Raw genomic sequence first — 13457 nt, 5'->3', positions numbered from 1 at the left:
GTCTAGGGAGCAGTGCAGTACAGGCTGGGGAGAGAAGGGTCACAGCTGATGGAATGCAGGAGGACTCCTGGGCCCTCAAGGGAAGCAAGGTGCCATTCTGGGGGCGAGTAGAGGGCTAGAGGAAGAAGGGAGGGACCTTCACAGGAATATCTTTCTCTGTGGACACTCAGGCCGCAAGCACCACTTACATGGGCCACACCACTGCAACCATCTGAGATTCCAGATGTGGGCACAGCCTGCCACGACTATGGGTCTGTGAACAGGTACCAGCTGAAGCCCCAATCACCTGACCAGCTGCTGTCAGGGAGGGCACTGAAACTAAGTGCTACCCATTCCCCTCACTCCCCTAGAATGTACATGCCCTGCTGTTGCCACTGCAAAAGGCTTCGGGTGCTGCCTAGACCTGCCTAAAGATCACTGCTACTTCCGAGGGCCCTGCAAGGAGGAGCAGCCTGTGCCACACCTCCGCAGGGCCTCAACGCTGTCAAAGGCCCAGCAACCAGGAACTGACTACAGGCCCTGCCCATTGCCTCCATACCCCTGGAAACATGTGCAGGCCATACACTGGCACACCTCCTATCAAGGGTATAACACGTTGCACACATTGAGGAAAGAGACAGCAAACATCCAAACCAAAAGCAGCCCTCATGCCAAAAAAACCAGTAAGCCCTCACAAGCTAGCTACCTAGGGGCATTCTTAAGTATAAATAGCACTCCAAGAGTACAGTAGATAGTTGTTTTCCATAAACTCACAGAATAAGAAAAATATAAGTAAAATGAAGCAGCTCAGGAACCATTCAGTTAAAAACTCTGAAGGAGCAAATAATGAAACTGACCTTTGCAGTCTAACAGAAACCAAGTTCAAAAAGGATACAGTGAAAATGCTGAAGGAGTTAAGAATGCATATGGTAGTTCCCATTGTGGCTTAGTGGTAACAAATGCGACTAGTATCCATGAGGATGCAGGTTTGATCCCCAGCCTCACTCAGTGGATTTGGGTATCTGGCATTGCTGTGAGCTCTGGTGTAGGTCCTAGACACAGCATGGATCCTGCAATGCTATGGCTGTGGTGTACACTGGCAGCCACAGCTGTAATCCAACCCATGGCCTTTCGAACTTCACGTGTTGTAGGTGCGGCCCTCAAAAGACCAAAAAAAAAAAAAAAAAAAGTACTGAAGATTACTTTGGAAAGGAACTAGAAACTATAAAGAGGAACCAAGAAAAACTATAAAACTCATCTGCAGAGAGGTAAGCTTAGTTAAAGGCATTCTAGAGCAGAATGAATAATGCAGATGAATAAGAACGACTTGAAAGACAGAATGATGGAAATCACCCAGTCAGGACAGCAGACAGGAAACCAAATGAAAAAACATGAAAGCAATATAATAGACTTAAGGGATAATATAAAGTGGGCCAATCTATGCATAATAGGGATTCCAGAAAAAGAAAAGGTGTTTGAAAACATATTAGAAGAAATTATGGCTGAAAGCTTTCCAAATCTAAAGGAAATGGATATCAAGATACAGGAAGCACAGAGGGCCCCAAACAAGTTCAACCCAAACAGACCCATACGAAGACATATTATAGTAAAAATGGCAAAAGTTAAAGAAAAGGAGAGGATTCTAAAGGCAGCAAGAGAAAAGCAAAGAGTTAATTATAAGGGAAGCCCCATAAGCATATCAGCTTATTTTTCTACAGAAACACTACTGGCCAGAAGAAAGTGGCAAGATATACTCAAAGTTCTCAAAGGGAAAAATTTGCAGCTTAGAAGACTCTACCCAGCAAGATTATCATTTAATCTTTTGTTTATTAAAAATGAAAACAAAAACTAAAAGAATACAACAATACTAAACCCATTCTAAAAGAAATAATGAAAGGACATATGTAGATAGGAAAGAAGAAGATAAAGGACGGAGGAAATCACAACTGGAAAATAATCATTTAAATAAGCCAGTATACAAGATGGCCAACAAGTACATGAAAAAATGCTCAACATCACTAATTATTAGAGAAATGCAAATCAAAACTACTACAAGGTACCACCTCACACCAGTCAGAATGGCCATCATTAATAAGTCCACAAATAACAAATGCTAGAGAGGGTGTGGATAAAAGGGAAGCCTCCTACATGGTTGGTGGGAATGTAAATTGGTACAACCACTATGGAGAACAGTATGGAGGTACCTTAGAAAGCTGTACATAGAACTACCATATATGTCCAGCAATCTTGGGCATATATCTAGACAAAACTTTCCTTGAAAAAGATACATGCACCCACATGTTCACTGCAGCACTATTCATAATAGCCAAGACATGGAAACAACCTAAATGTCCATCAACAGATGAATGGATTAAGAAGATGTGGTATATATATATACAATGGACTACTACTCAGCCATAAAAAAGAACAAAATGATGCCATTTGCAGCAACATAGATGGAACTAGAGACTCTCATACTGAAGCCAGTCAGAAAGACAAAGACAAATACACTAATATATCACATATCTGGAATCTAATATACGGCACAAATGAACCTTTCCACAAAAAAGAAAATCATGGACATGGAGAACAGACTTGTGGTTGCCAAGAGGGAGGGGGAGGGAGTGGGAGGGACTGGGGATGTGGGGTTAATAGATGCAAACTATTGCATTTGGAAGGGTTAAGCAATGGAATCCTGCTATATAGCACTGAAAATATGTCTGATCACTTGTGATGGAGCATTATGATGTGAGAAAAAAGAATGTATACATTTATGTGTGACTGGGTCACCCTACTATGTAGTAGAAAACTGACAGAACATTGTAAATCAGCTATAATGGAAAAAATAAAAATCATTATAAGAAATAAGCCAGTATACAGATCTAAGAGGAAAAAAAACCCTATTTATAAAAGCAATGAGAAACAGGGAACAGCAAAATGACAAACATGAAGATGTAAAAAAGGGCATCAAAATCATAAAATGTGGCAAAGTAAGAAAATCTAGACTATTTTTTTTTGGAATGTGTTTGAGCCTATATGACTATCAGACTAAACCAAGCAGATATAGGAAACAGCATACTTGAAAGACAGGGCAACCACAAATGAATACCAAAACATACAATCAGAAAACCTAAAAAGAAGAGGAAACAAGCATAAAATAGTAGGAAATCATCCTACCAAAAAAAAAAAACAAAAACAAAAACAAAGAAAGGAACAAAGGAGAAACATAGAATCCACTGGAGAACAAGATTTAAAATGGTAATAAATACATTTATAAATAATTATCATAAATGTCAATGGACAGAATGCTCCAATCAAAAGACAAAAGAGTAGCCGTCTGGATTAAAAAAAAAAAAAAACAAGAGCCTACAATATGCTGCCTACAAGAGACTCACCTTAGGGCAAAAAAAACACATGAATGGAAAGTGAGCAGATGGAAAATATATTTCATTAGAATGGAAAAGACAGGAAAGCTGGAGTTGCAATACTCCTATTAGACAAAACAAACTATTTATTTTTTTGCTTTTTAGAGCCACGCCCACAGCATATGGAGGCTCCCGGGGTAGGGGTCAAACTGCAGCTACAGCCACAGCTACATCAGATCTAAGCCGTGTCTACAACCTATGCCACAGCTCATGGCAATACGGGATCCTTAACCTACTAAGGATTGAACCCACAAACTCATGGTTCCTAGTTGGATTTATTTCTGCTGTACCACAACAGGCACTCCAGACAAAAAAATACTTTAAAATGAAGGCCATAAAGAAAGGTAAAGGAGGACACTATTTAATCATAAAAGGATCCATTCAAAAAGAGGATATTACTATCATCAATATATATCTGCCTAATATAAGAGCACCCAAATACGTACAACAAATACTAACAGACATAAAAGAAGAAATATATGGGAATACAATAATAGTAGGGTATTTTAACACCCCACTCACATCAATGGATAGATCCGCTAGACAGAAAATCAAAAAGGCAACAGAGATCCTAAATGACATAAAAGAAAAGTTATATTTAATTGATAGTTTCAGGACACTACATCCCAAAAAAACAGAATATAGATTCTTTTCAAGTGTACACAGAACACTCTCAAGAACTGATCACATACTAGGGCACAAAACTAATCTCAACAAATTTAAGAGTATAGAAATTATTTCAATCATCCTCTCCGACCACAATGGCATGAAACTAGAAATCAACCCCGGGAAAAGAAATGAAAAAAAAAAAAAAAAAAGACTACATGGAAACTAAATATGCTATGACAAAACCAATGGGTCTAACAAGGAAATAAAAAAAGAAGTTAAAAAACACCTCAAGACAAATGAAAATAAAAACACAACCATTCAAAATCCATGGGATGCTGCAAAAACAGTTCTTAGAAGGAAATTCATAGCAAAACAGGCCTTCCTCAAAAAAGAAAAATCTCAAATCAACAACATAATGTGTCCCCTAAAAGAAATAGAAAAAGAAGAATAGGAGTTCCCATCAAGGCTCAGCAGTTAACAAATCCAACTAGGGACCATGAGGTTGTGGGTTCAATCCCTGGACTTGCTCAGTAGGTTGAGGATTCAGCATTGCCATGGGCTGTGGTGTGGGTCACAGGTGCGGCTGAGATCTTGCATTGCTGTGGCTCTGATGTAGGCTGGCAGCTACAGCTCCGATTAGGCCCCTAGCCTGGGAACCTCCACATGCCACAAGTGTGGCCCTAGAAAAAGACAAAAAGACCAAAAAAGAAAAGAAAAGAAAAAGAATAATAAAAAAAAAAAAAAAACTAAACTCAGCAGAAGGAAGGAAATCAACAAAATAGAGATTAAAAAAAAAAAAAAACAGTAGAAAAATCAAAACCAAAAGCTGGTTCTTGGAAAGGGTAAACAAAATTGACAAACCTCTGGCCAGACTCATCAAGAGGACAGAAGGAACTCATACAAACAAAATAAATGAAAAAAGGAGAGATCTCCACAGCTACTGCAGAAATACAAAAAAAAAACCAAACAAACAAACAAAAAAAACAAATACTATGAACAATTATATACCAACAAATTTGACAACCTAGAAGAAATGGAAAACTTTCCAGAGAAACACAGACCACCAAAACTGAATCAAGAAGAAATAAATCAACTGAACAGATCACTAGAAATGAAATTGAATATGTAATAAAAACACTCCCAAACACAAGTCCAGGACCAGATGGCTTCAGAGGCAAATTCTACCAAACATCCAAAGAACTTATACCAATCTTACTTTAACTTTTCCAAAAGCCTGAAGAAGACGGAACACTCCCAAAGACATTCTACAAAGCCATCATCAACCTAATACCAAAGACACTACCATAAAAGAAAATTACAGGCCAATATCTTTGATGAATATAGACACAAAAATTCTCAACAAAATTCTAGCCAACTGAATCCAACAACACATAAAAAAGATCATACACCACAACCAAATGGGATTCATCCCAAATTAACAAGGATAGTTCAATGAAGACAATCAATCATACACCACATTAATAAAAGAAAATTCAAAAACCACATGATCATCTCAACAGATGCAGAAAAAGTGTTTGAAAAAGTCCAACATCCATTTATGTTAAAACTCTTACCAAAATGGGTATACAAGAAACATCCTAACATAATCAAAGCCATTTAAGACAAACCCACAGCCAATATAATACTAATGGAGAAAAGCTGAGAAGCTTTCCCACTAAAAACTAGAACAAGACAAGGATGTCCACTCTCACAACTTTTATTCAATATAGTACAGGAAGTCCTAGCCACAGAAAGCAGACAAAAGGAAAGGAAAGGAAAGGGAAAGAGAAAGACAGAAAGACAGAAAGACAGAAAGACAGAAAGAAAGAGAAAGAAAGAAGGAAGGAAAGAAAGAAGGAAGGAAGGAAGGAAGGAAAGAAGGAAAGAAAGAAAGAAACAAAGAAAGAAAAATAAACAGTATCCAGATTGGAAGAGAAGAGGTAAAACTGTACTATATACAGATGACATGATACTATACATAGAATACCCTAAGGACTCCACACAAAAACAGTTAGAACTGAACAATGAATTCAGCAGAGCAGCAGGATACAAGATTAACATTCAAAAATTGGTTGCATTTCTGAATACTAACAATGAAATATTAGAAAAGGAATATAAAAATTCAATACCTTTCAAAATCACACTCAAAAAACTTAAATACCTGGGAATAAACCTAACCAAGGAAGTGAAAGATTTCTATGCTGAGAAGTATAAAACATTAATCAAGGAAATTAAAGAGATTTCACAGAAATGCAAAAGTATCCCATGCTCCTGGGCTAGAAGAATTACTATAATTAAAATGGCCATACACACAAAGCAATCTACAGATTCAATGCAATCCCTATCAATTACCCATGGCATTTTTCACAGAACTGGAATAAACAATCCAAAAATTTAAATGAAACCATAAAAGACTCCAAGTTGCCAAAGCCATCCTGAGGGAGGAAGAAAAGAAAAAAAAAAAAAAAAAAAAAAAAAACCACAAGCAGGAGGCCTAACTCTCCTGGACTTCAGAAAACATTACAAAGCTACAGTAATCAGGATAGAATGATACTAGAACAAAAACAACATATGACAAATGGAATGGCAAAGAGAGCCCAGAAATAAACCCAGTTAATCTTCAACAAAGGAGGCAAGAATATAAAATGGGAAAAAGACGATCTCTTCAGCAAGTGGTTCTAGGAAAACTGGACATCTGCATGTAAATCAACAAAATTAAAACACACCTTAAAACTTGCACAAAAATAAACTCAAAATAGTTCAAAGATTTAAACATAAGACAGCAGAGTTCCCATCATGGCTCAGCAGAAATGAATCTGACTAGTATCCATGAGGACACAGGTTTGATCCCTGGCCTTGCTCAGTGGGTTGAGGATCTGGCATTGCCTTGAGGTGTAGGTCGCAGACACAGCTCAGATCCTGTGTTGCTGTGGTGTAGGCCAGGAGCTACAGCTCCCATTTGACCCTAGCCTGAGAACCTACATATGCCATGGGTGCAGCCCTAAAAAGACAAAAAAATAAGACACCATAAAACTCCTAGAAGAGAACATAAGAAAAATATTCTCTAATATCAGTAATACAAATGTTTTCTTAGGTCAGTTGCCAAAGGCAATATAAATAAAAACAGAAATAAACCAATGGGACCTAATTAAGCCCCAAAATTTTTGCACAGGAAAGGAAACCATTAAAAAAAAAATGACAACATACAGAATAGGAGAAATTAGTTGTGAAGGATGCAACCAATGAGGGCTTAATCTCAAAATATACAAACAACTCAACAACAACAAAAGAACCCAATCGAAAAATGGGCAGAAGACCTAAACAGACATTTCTCCAAAAGAAGACATACAGACGACCAGCAGGCACATGAAAAAATATTCAATATCACTAATTATTAGAGAAATGCAAATCAAAACTACAATGAGATACCTCCTCACACAGTCAGAATGGCCATCGTTAACATGTCGACAAATAACAAATGCTGGAGAGCATGTGGAGAAAAGGGAACTCTCCTTCACTGTTGGTGGGAATGTAAATTGATATAACCACTATGGAAAACAGTATGGAGGTACCTCAGAAAACTAAATATAGAACTACCACATGATCCAGCAGTCCCACTCATGTGCATATATTTGGACAAAACTTTCATTCAAAAGGATACACGTACCCTATGTTCAACTGCAGCACTATTCACAATAGCCAAGATGCGGAAATAAGCTCAATGTCATCACCACATGAATGGATTAAGAAGATGTGGTACATACATACAATGCAATACTACTCAGCCATAAAAAAGAACAAAATAATGCCATTTGCATCAACGTGGATGGAACTTGAGATTCTCATACTAAGCGAAGGAAGTCACAAACAGAGAGAGAGATACCATATAATATCACTTATATGTGGAATCTAAAATATGGTACAGGTAAACCTATCTACAGAACATAAACAGACTCACAGACATGGAGAGCAGTCTTGTGGTTGCCAAGGGGGAGAGGGAGGGACTGGGAGTCTGGGGTTAGTAGATGCAAACTACTACATTTAGAATGGATAAGCAATGAGGTCCTGCTGTATAGCACAGGGAACTATATCCAATCACTTGTGATAGAACATGATAGAAGATAATATGAGAAAAAAAAAATATATATATATATGTTTAACTGGGTCATTTGCTATACAGCAAAAATTGACAGAACATTGTAAATCAATTATAATAAAAAATTTTTTATAGTAAATAAGATGATAAGCTATAAGGATATATTGTACAGCACAGGAAATATAGGTAATATTTTATAAAAAACTTTAAATGAAGTACAATCTATAAAAATATCAAATCATTATGTTGTATACCTGAAACTAATACAACACTATAAATCAACTAAACTTCAATTATAAATTAAAATAAAAAATTTAAAGATAGTTTACTACCTTGAAAAATCAGGTTATTAGAATTATTAACACATTCATAGTTATAGAACTATAATTGAAGACTTACTAGGCAGAATTTAATTTTTCTAATCCTTATCACAATTACATTCAACTAGTATTCTGATTTATCTTAAGACTAGTTACATAATCCTGATAAAGGAGATACTATGTCAGTACAGTTCAGTCAAGTATCCGAATTCTTACTAGTAGGTCCTTAAAAATAAATGAATAAATTAGTAAAAATGCTTACAACTGTTTTATGCTATTTTATAAAATATTTTGAAATTTTTACAATAGGAATTATTTCAGCTACATTTTATGCCCACCGAGAAAAAATATCCACAAGTTAAAAGAGCTGACTTTCGTTAAATGATTCATATGGTGTCAACGTTGATAGGTGGTTATAGCAGTTCCCGCTGTGGCACAACAGGATCTGTGGTACCTCTGCAGCACTGGGATACAAGTATGATCCTTGGCCCAGTACAGTAGGTACAGAATTGCTGTTTCCACAGCTGTGGCGCAGGTCACAACTGCAGCTTGGATCTGATCCCTGGCCCAGGAACTCAATATGCCAAAAGGTGGCTGAAAAAAAAAAAAAAAAAAAAGTAATAGGTGGTTATGCTATATTCACACTACAATTCATCTAACATTGAATAAGCAGGTACTATGAGCCAGGTAGTGTGTTTCATGATTTCACATAGGTATGCCAGATCTATAATGTCCCAATTTTACAAATAAAGCAGCTGAGGCCCAGAAAGATCATTTCCAAAGTTCATAGCGATAATATGTGGAAGAGTCAGGATCAGAGTCCAGAGGTCCTTCATACAGAAACTACTCAGGTAGGGAGCGGGGGAGTGGTAAAGGTTACATGAGAAAACTTTTTCCATCATTTTGCTGAGTAAAATGGCTTCTGCTTTAAAGTTAACATGGTACACATTCATTAAGTGGGAGAATCTGAATATATGTTAAGAAGAAATGACAAAAATTGAGTCGTCAAATAAGCAGATCTTCGTTCTCAAAATACAACCAAGTCTATGTAAGAGTAAATATATCTGACAAAGAATGGTGGGAAAAAACTTTTCAGAAATTGACAGATTTTAGCTCTCTCCCCCCACCCCATTAGGATACAGAGAATTAAACTGAGAATTAAACTTCTCTCCCTCTTACTCTCCCAAAGGAAGAGAATGATCATCAATGGCAAGTGGCTGTTGCAGAAGCAATACCAAGAGCCAGTGTCACACTCATGAGAGAACGCTGTGTCTCCTCATCATGATTTTGGGTGCTCTACACATTCAGAGAAACTTCTCTAGTAATGAGAAGTGACTACAGAAATGACCCCTGCCACAGAAAAGAATAAAGAAAAAAGAATGAAAAGAGGAGTTCCCATTGTGGCACAGTGGAAAGGAATCCGACTAGGAACCATGAGATTGTGGGTTCAATCCCTGGCCTCACTCAGTGAGTTAAGGATCCAGCGTTGCCGTTAAGCTCTGGTGTAGGTCACAGATGTGGCTCAGATCTAGCATTGCTGTGGCTGTGCTGTGGCTCCAGTTAGACCCCTAGCCTGGGAACCTCCATATGCCGCGGGTGGGGCCCTAAAAAAGGACAAAAGACACACACACACACAAAAGAATGGAAAGAACTAAGGAGAGCCTAAGAGACATCTAGGACAACATTAAAGGTAGCAACATTTGCATCATAGGGATTCCAGAAGGAGGAGGAAGGGCCAGAGAAAATATTTTAAGAGATTATAGCTGAAAATTCCTTAATATTTTAGGAAAGGAAACACTCAAGCTGAGGAACCACAGAGAATCCCATACAGGACAAACCCAAGGAGAAACACAGTAAGAAACATACTAATCAAACTGACAAAAATTAAATACAAAGAAAAAATATTTCTTTGCAAATGATGCAACAAAGGTCTAACCTCCAAAATATATAAACAACTCATGGAACTCAACAACAAAAACACAAACAACCCAAATGAAAATGGGCAGAAGATCTAAATAGACATTTCTCCAAAGAGAACATATGCATGGCCAGCAGGCACATGAAAAAATGCTCAACATCACTTAATTATCAGAGAAATGCAAATCAAAACTACTATAAGGTACTACCTCACACCCACCAGCCATCTAATAATGGCCATTATTAATAAGTCTACAAATAACAAATTCTGGAAAAGGGTGGAGAAAAGGGTACCCTCCTTCACTGTTGGTGAGAATGTAAATTGGTATAACCACTGTGGAAAAAAGCATGGACGTTCCTCAGAAAACTAAATATAGAACTACTATATGATCCAGCAATCCCACTCCTGGGCATATATCTGGACAAAATTTTCATTCAAAAATATACATGCACCCCAATGTTCATAGCAGCACTATTCACATTAGCCAAGACACAGAAACAACCTAAATGTTCATCAGCATATAAATGCATTAAGAAGTTGTGGTACATACTCACATCGGAATACTACTCAGCCATAAAAGGACAAAATAATGTCATCTGAAGCAACATGGACGGAACTAGAGATTCTCATACTAAGTGAAGTAAGTAAGACAAATACCATGTTATCACTTATATGTGGAATCTAAAATATGGCACAGATGATCCTATCCACAAAACAGAAACAGACCATGGACATAGAGGAGACTTGTGGTTGGCTAGGAAGTATGGGGGGAGGGAGGGAGGGAGTGGGATGGACAGAGAGTTTGGGGTTGGTGGATGCAAACTGTAACATTTGGAGTAGATGGACAGTTGGCTCCTACTGTACAGCACAGGGAACTATATGTGATTGGTTTACTTTGCTGTTACAACAGAAATTGAACAACATTGTACACTTTAGTATTTTTTTAAATGTAATACAGGAGTTCCCATTGTGGCTCAGAAGTAATGAATCCAACTAGTATCCGTGAGGATGCTGGTTTGATCCCTGGCCTTGCTCAGTGGGTTAAGGATCCGGCATTGCCATGAGCTGCAGTGTAGGTCACAGATACATCTCAGATCCCACATTTCTGTGGCTATGTTGTAGGCCAGGAGGTACAGCTCCAATTTAACGCCTTGCCTGGAAACTACCATATTGCCACAGGTACAGTCCTAAAAAGAAAAATAAATAAATAAATATTTTTTTTTAAAAAAAAGAAAAACTATTAAAAGTCACAAGGAAAAAGCAACAAGTAACATACAAAGGAACACTTATAAGGATAACAGATGATTTCACAGCAGAAACTCCCCTAAAAGCCAGAAGGGAGTGGGAAGATATATTTGAGGTGAAGAGGAGGAGGAACCTAGACCCAAGAATACTCTATCCAGGAAAGCTCTCATTCGGATTTAATGGAATAGTTAAGTTGTGAGCCACAGGGAAAGTCCAAATCAAAAGCTTTTCAGACAAGCTAAAGTTAAAGAGAATTCAGCACCTCCAAACCAGTTCTACTGCAACTACTAAAGGAACTTCTCTAAGCAGAAAAGGAAAAGCCACAATTAGAAATAAGTATGTAACAAATGAAAAAGTTCACTAGTAAAGACAAAGATGATATAAAAGTAGTAATTCACCTATTGACAAATATATCAAAACTAGCAAGCATGAGAAGAAAAGACACATTCATAACATTGAAAAAGCATTTGAAATTAAGACCAGTAACCAGAAACAATTCTGCATACATATAGATAGTTAAATCAAAATATAATGGGAACCACAAATCAAAAACCTCTAATGGACACACACATTAAAAAAAAAAAAAAGCAATCCAAATGTAACACTAAAGATGGTCAGCAAATCACAAGACAACAAAAGAGGAAGAGAAGAAAAAAGACCGAAAATAACAATCCAAAAAAATTAAGAAAATGGCAGTAAGTACATACTTATCCATAATCACACTGAATGTAAATGGATTAAATGCTTCAACCACAAGACACAGACAGGATGAATGGATATAAAAACAAGATGCATATGTATGCTGCTTGTAAGAGACCCACTTCAGGAGTTCCAGTCGTGGCTCAGCAGAAACAAATCCGACTAGTATCCATGAGGACGCAGGTTCAATCCCTGGCCTCGCTCAGTGGGTTAAAGATCTGGCATTGCCATGAGCTGTGGTGTAGGTCACAGATATAGCTTGGATCCCACATTGCTGTGGCTGTGGTGTAAGCCAGCAGCTGCAGCTCCAATTCGACCCCTAGCCTAGGAGCCTCTGTATGCCACAAGTGCAGCCCTAAAAAAAAAGACCAATTTAAAAAAAAAAAAAAAAAAAGGGGACCCACTTCGGAATTAAGAACACAAAATGACTTAAAGTGAGGAGATGGAAGAAAGTATTACATACAAATGGAAATCATAGAAAAGGGGGAGTAGCAATACTCACAAACAGATTTTAAAATATAGAAGGTCACGAGAGACAAAGGACATTATGTTATGATCAAAGGATTAATCCAGGAGGATATAGCAACTGTAAATATATACACCCAACATAGGAGCACCACAATACATAAGGCAATTGCTAACAGCCATAAAAGGAGAAATCAACAGCAACACACTAATAGTGGGGGACATTACCACCCCACTTACATCAATATACAGATCATCCAGACAAAAAAATCAACAAGGAAACACAGGCCTTAAATGACACAGCAGACAAGACAGACTTAACTGATATCTATACAACATCCCACCGCAAAGCAGCAGAATATATATTCTTCTCAAGTGTACAAGAAATATTCCCCAGGGTAGATCACATCTTGGGCCACAGATCAAGTCGTGGTAAATTTAAAAACACTGAAATATCTCAAGCATTTTCTCTAACCACAAAGCTATGAGCCTAGAAATCAATTACAAGGAAAAAAAAAAAAAAAAAAAAAACAGCAAAAACCCCAACTCCTGGAAGCTAAACAATATGCTATTAAACAACCCACAGATCATTGAAGAAATCAAAGAAGAAATTAAAAGATATTTAAAGGCAAATGCCAATGAAGATACAACAATCCAAAACCTATGGGATATAGCAAAAGCAGTTTATTGTTTTGTTTTGT

The 13457-nt window shown here is 37.3% G+C and overlaps 1 protein-coding gene and 1 non-coding gene across 6 annotated transcripts in view; both read right to left on the bottom strand.

The window, feature by feature from the left end:
* Nucleotides 1-13457, bottom strand: part of GCA (grancalcin) — a 38824-nt gene that overhangs the window by 13614 nt on the left and 11753 nt on the right. The gene's annotated exons all lie outside the window — the stretch shown is intronic.
* Nucleotides 9580-9797, bottom strand: LOC146395952 (small nucleolar RNA U3). Its single transcript, XR_014830624.1, has one exon. It is a non-coding gene; the product is annotated as a small nucleolar RNA U3 (small nucleolar RNA).

Source organism: Sus scrofa, chromosome 15 (genome assembly GCF_054392235.1).
Source record: "Sus scrofa isolate SSC_HxYL_T2T_F1_AM1 chromosome 15, Sscrofa_HxYL_maternal_Yorkshire_Landrace_v2.0, whole genome shotgun sequence".
Classification (NCBI taxonomy): Eukaryota; Metazoa; Chordata; class Mammalia; order Artiodactyla; family Suidae; genus Sus; species Sus scrofa.
Note: the sequence above shows the minus strand (reverse complement) of the source record. Positions and strands in the feature narration are given on the sequence as shown.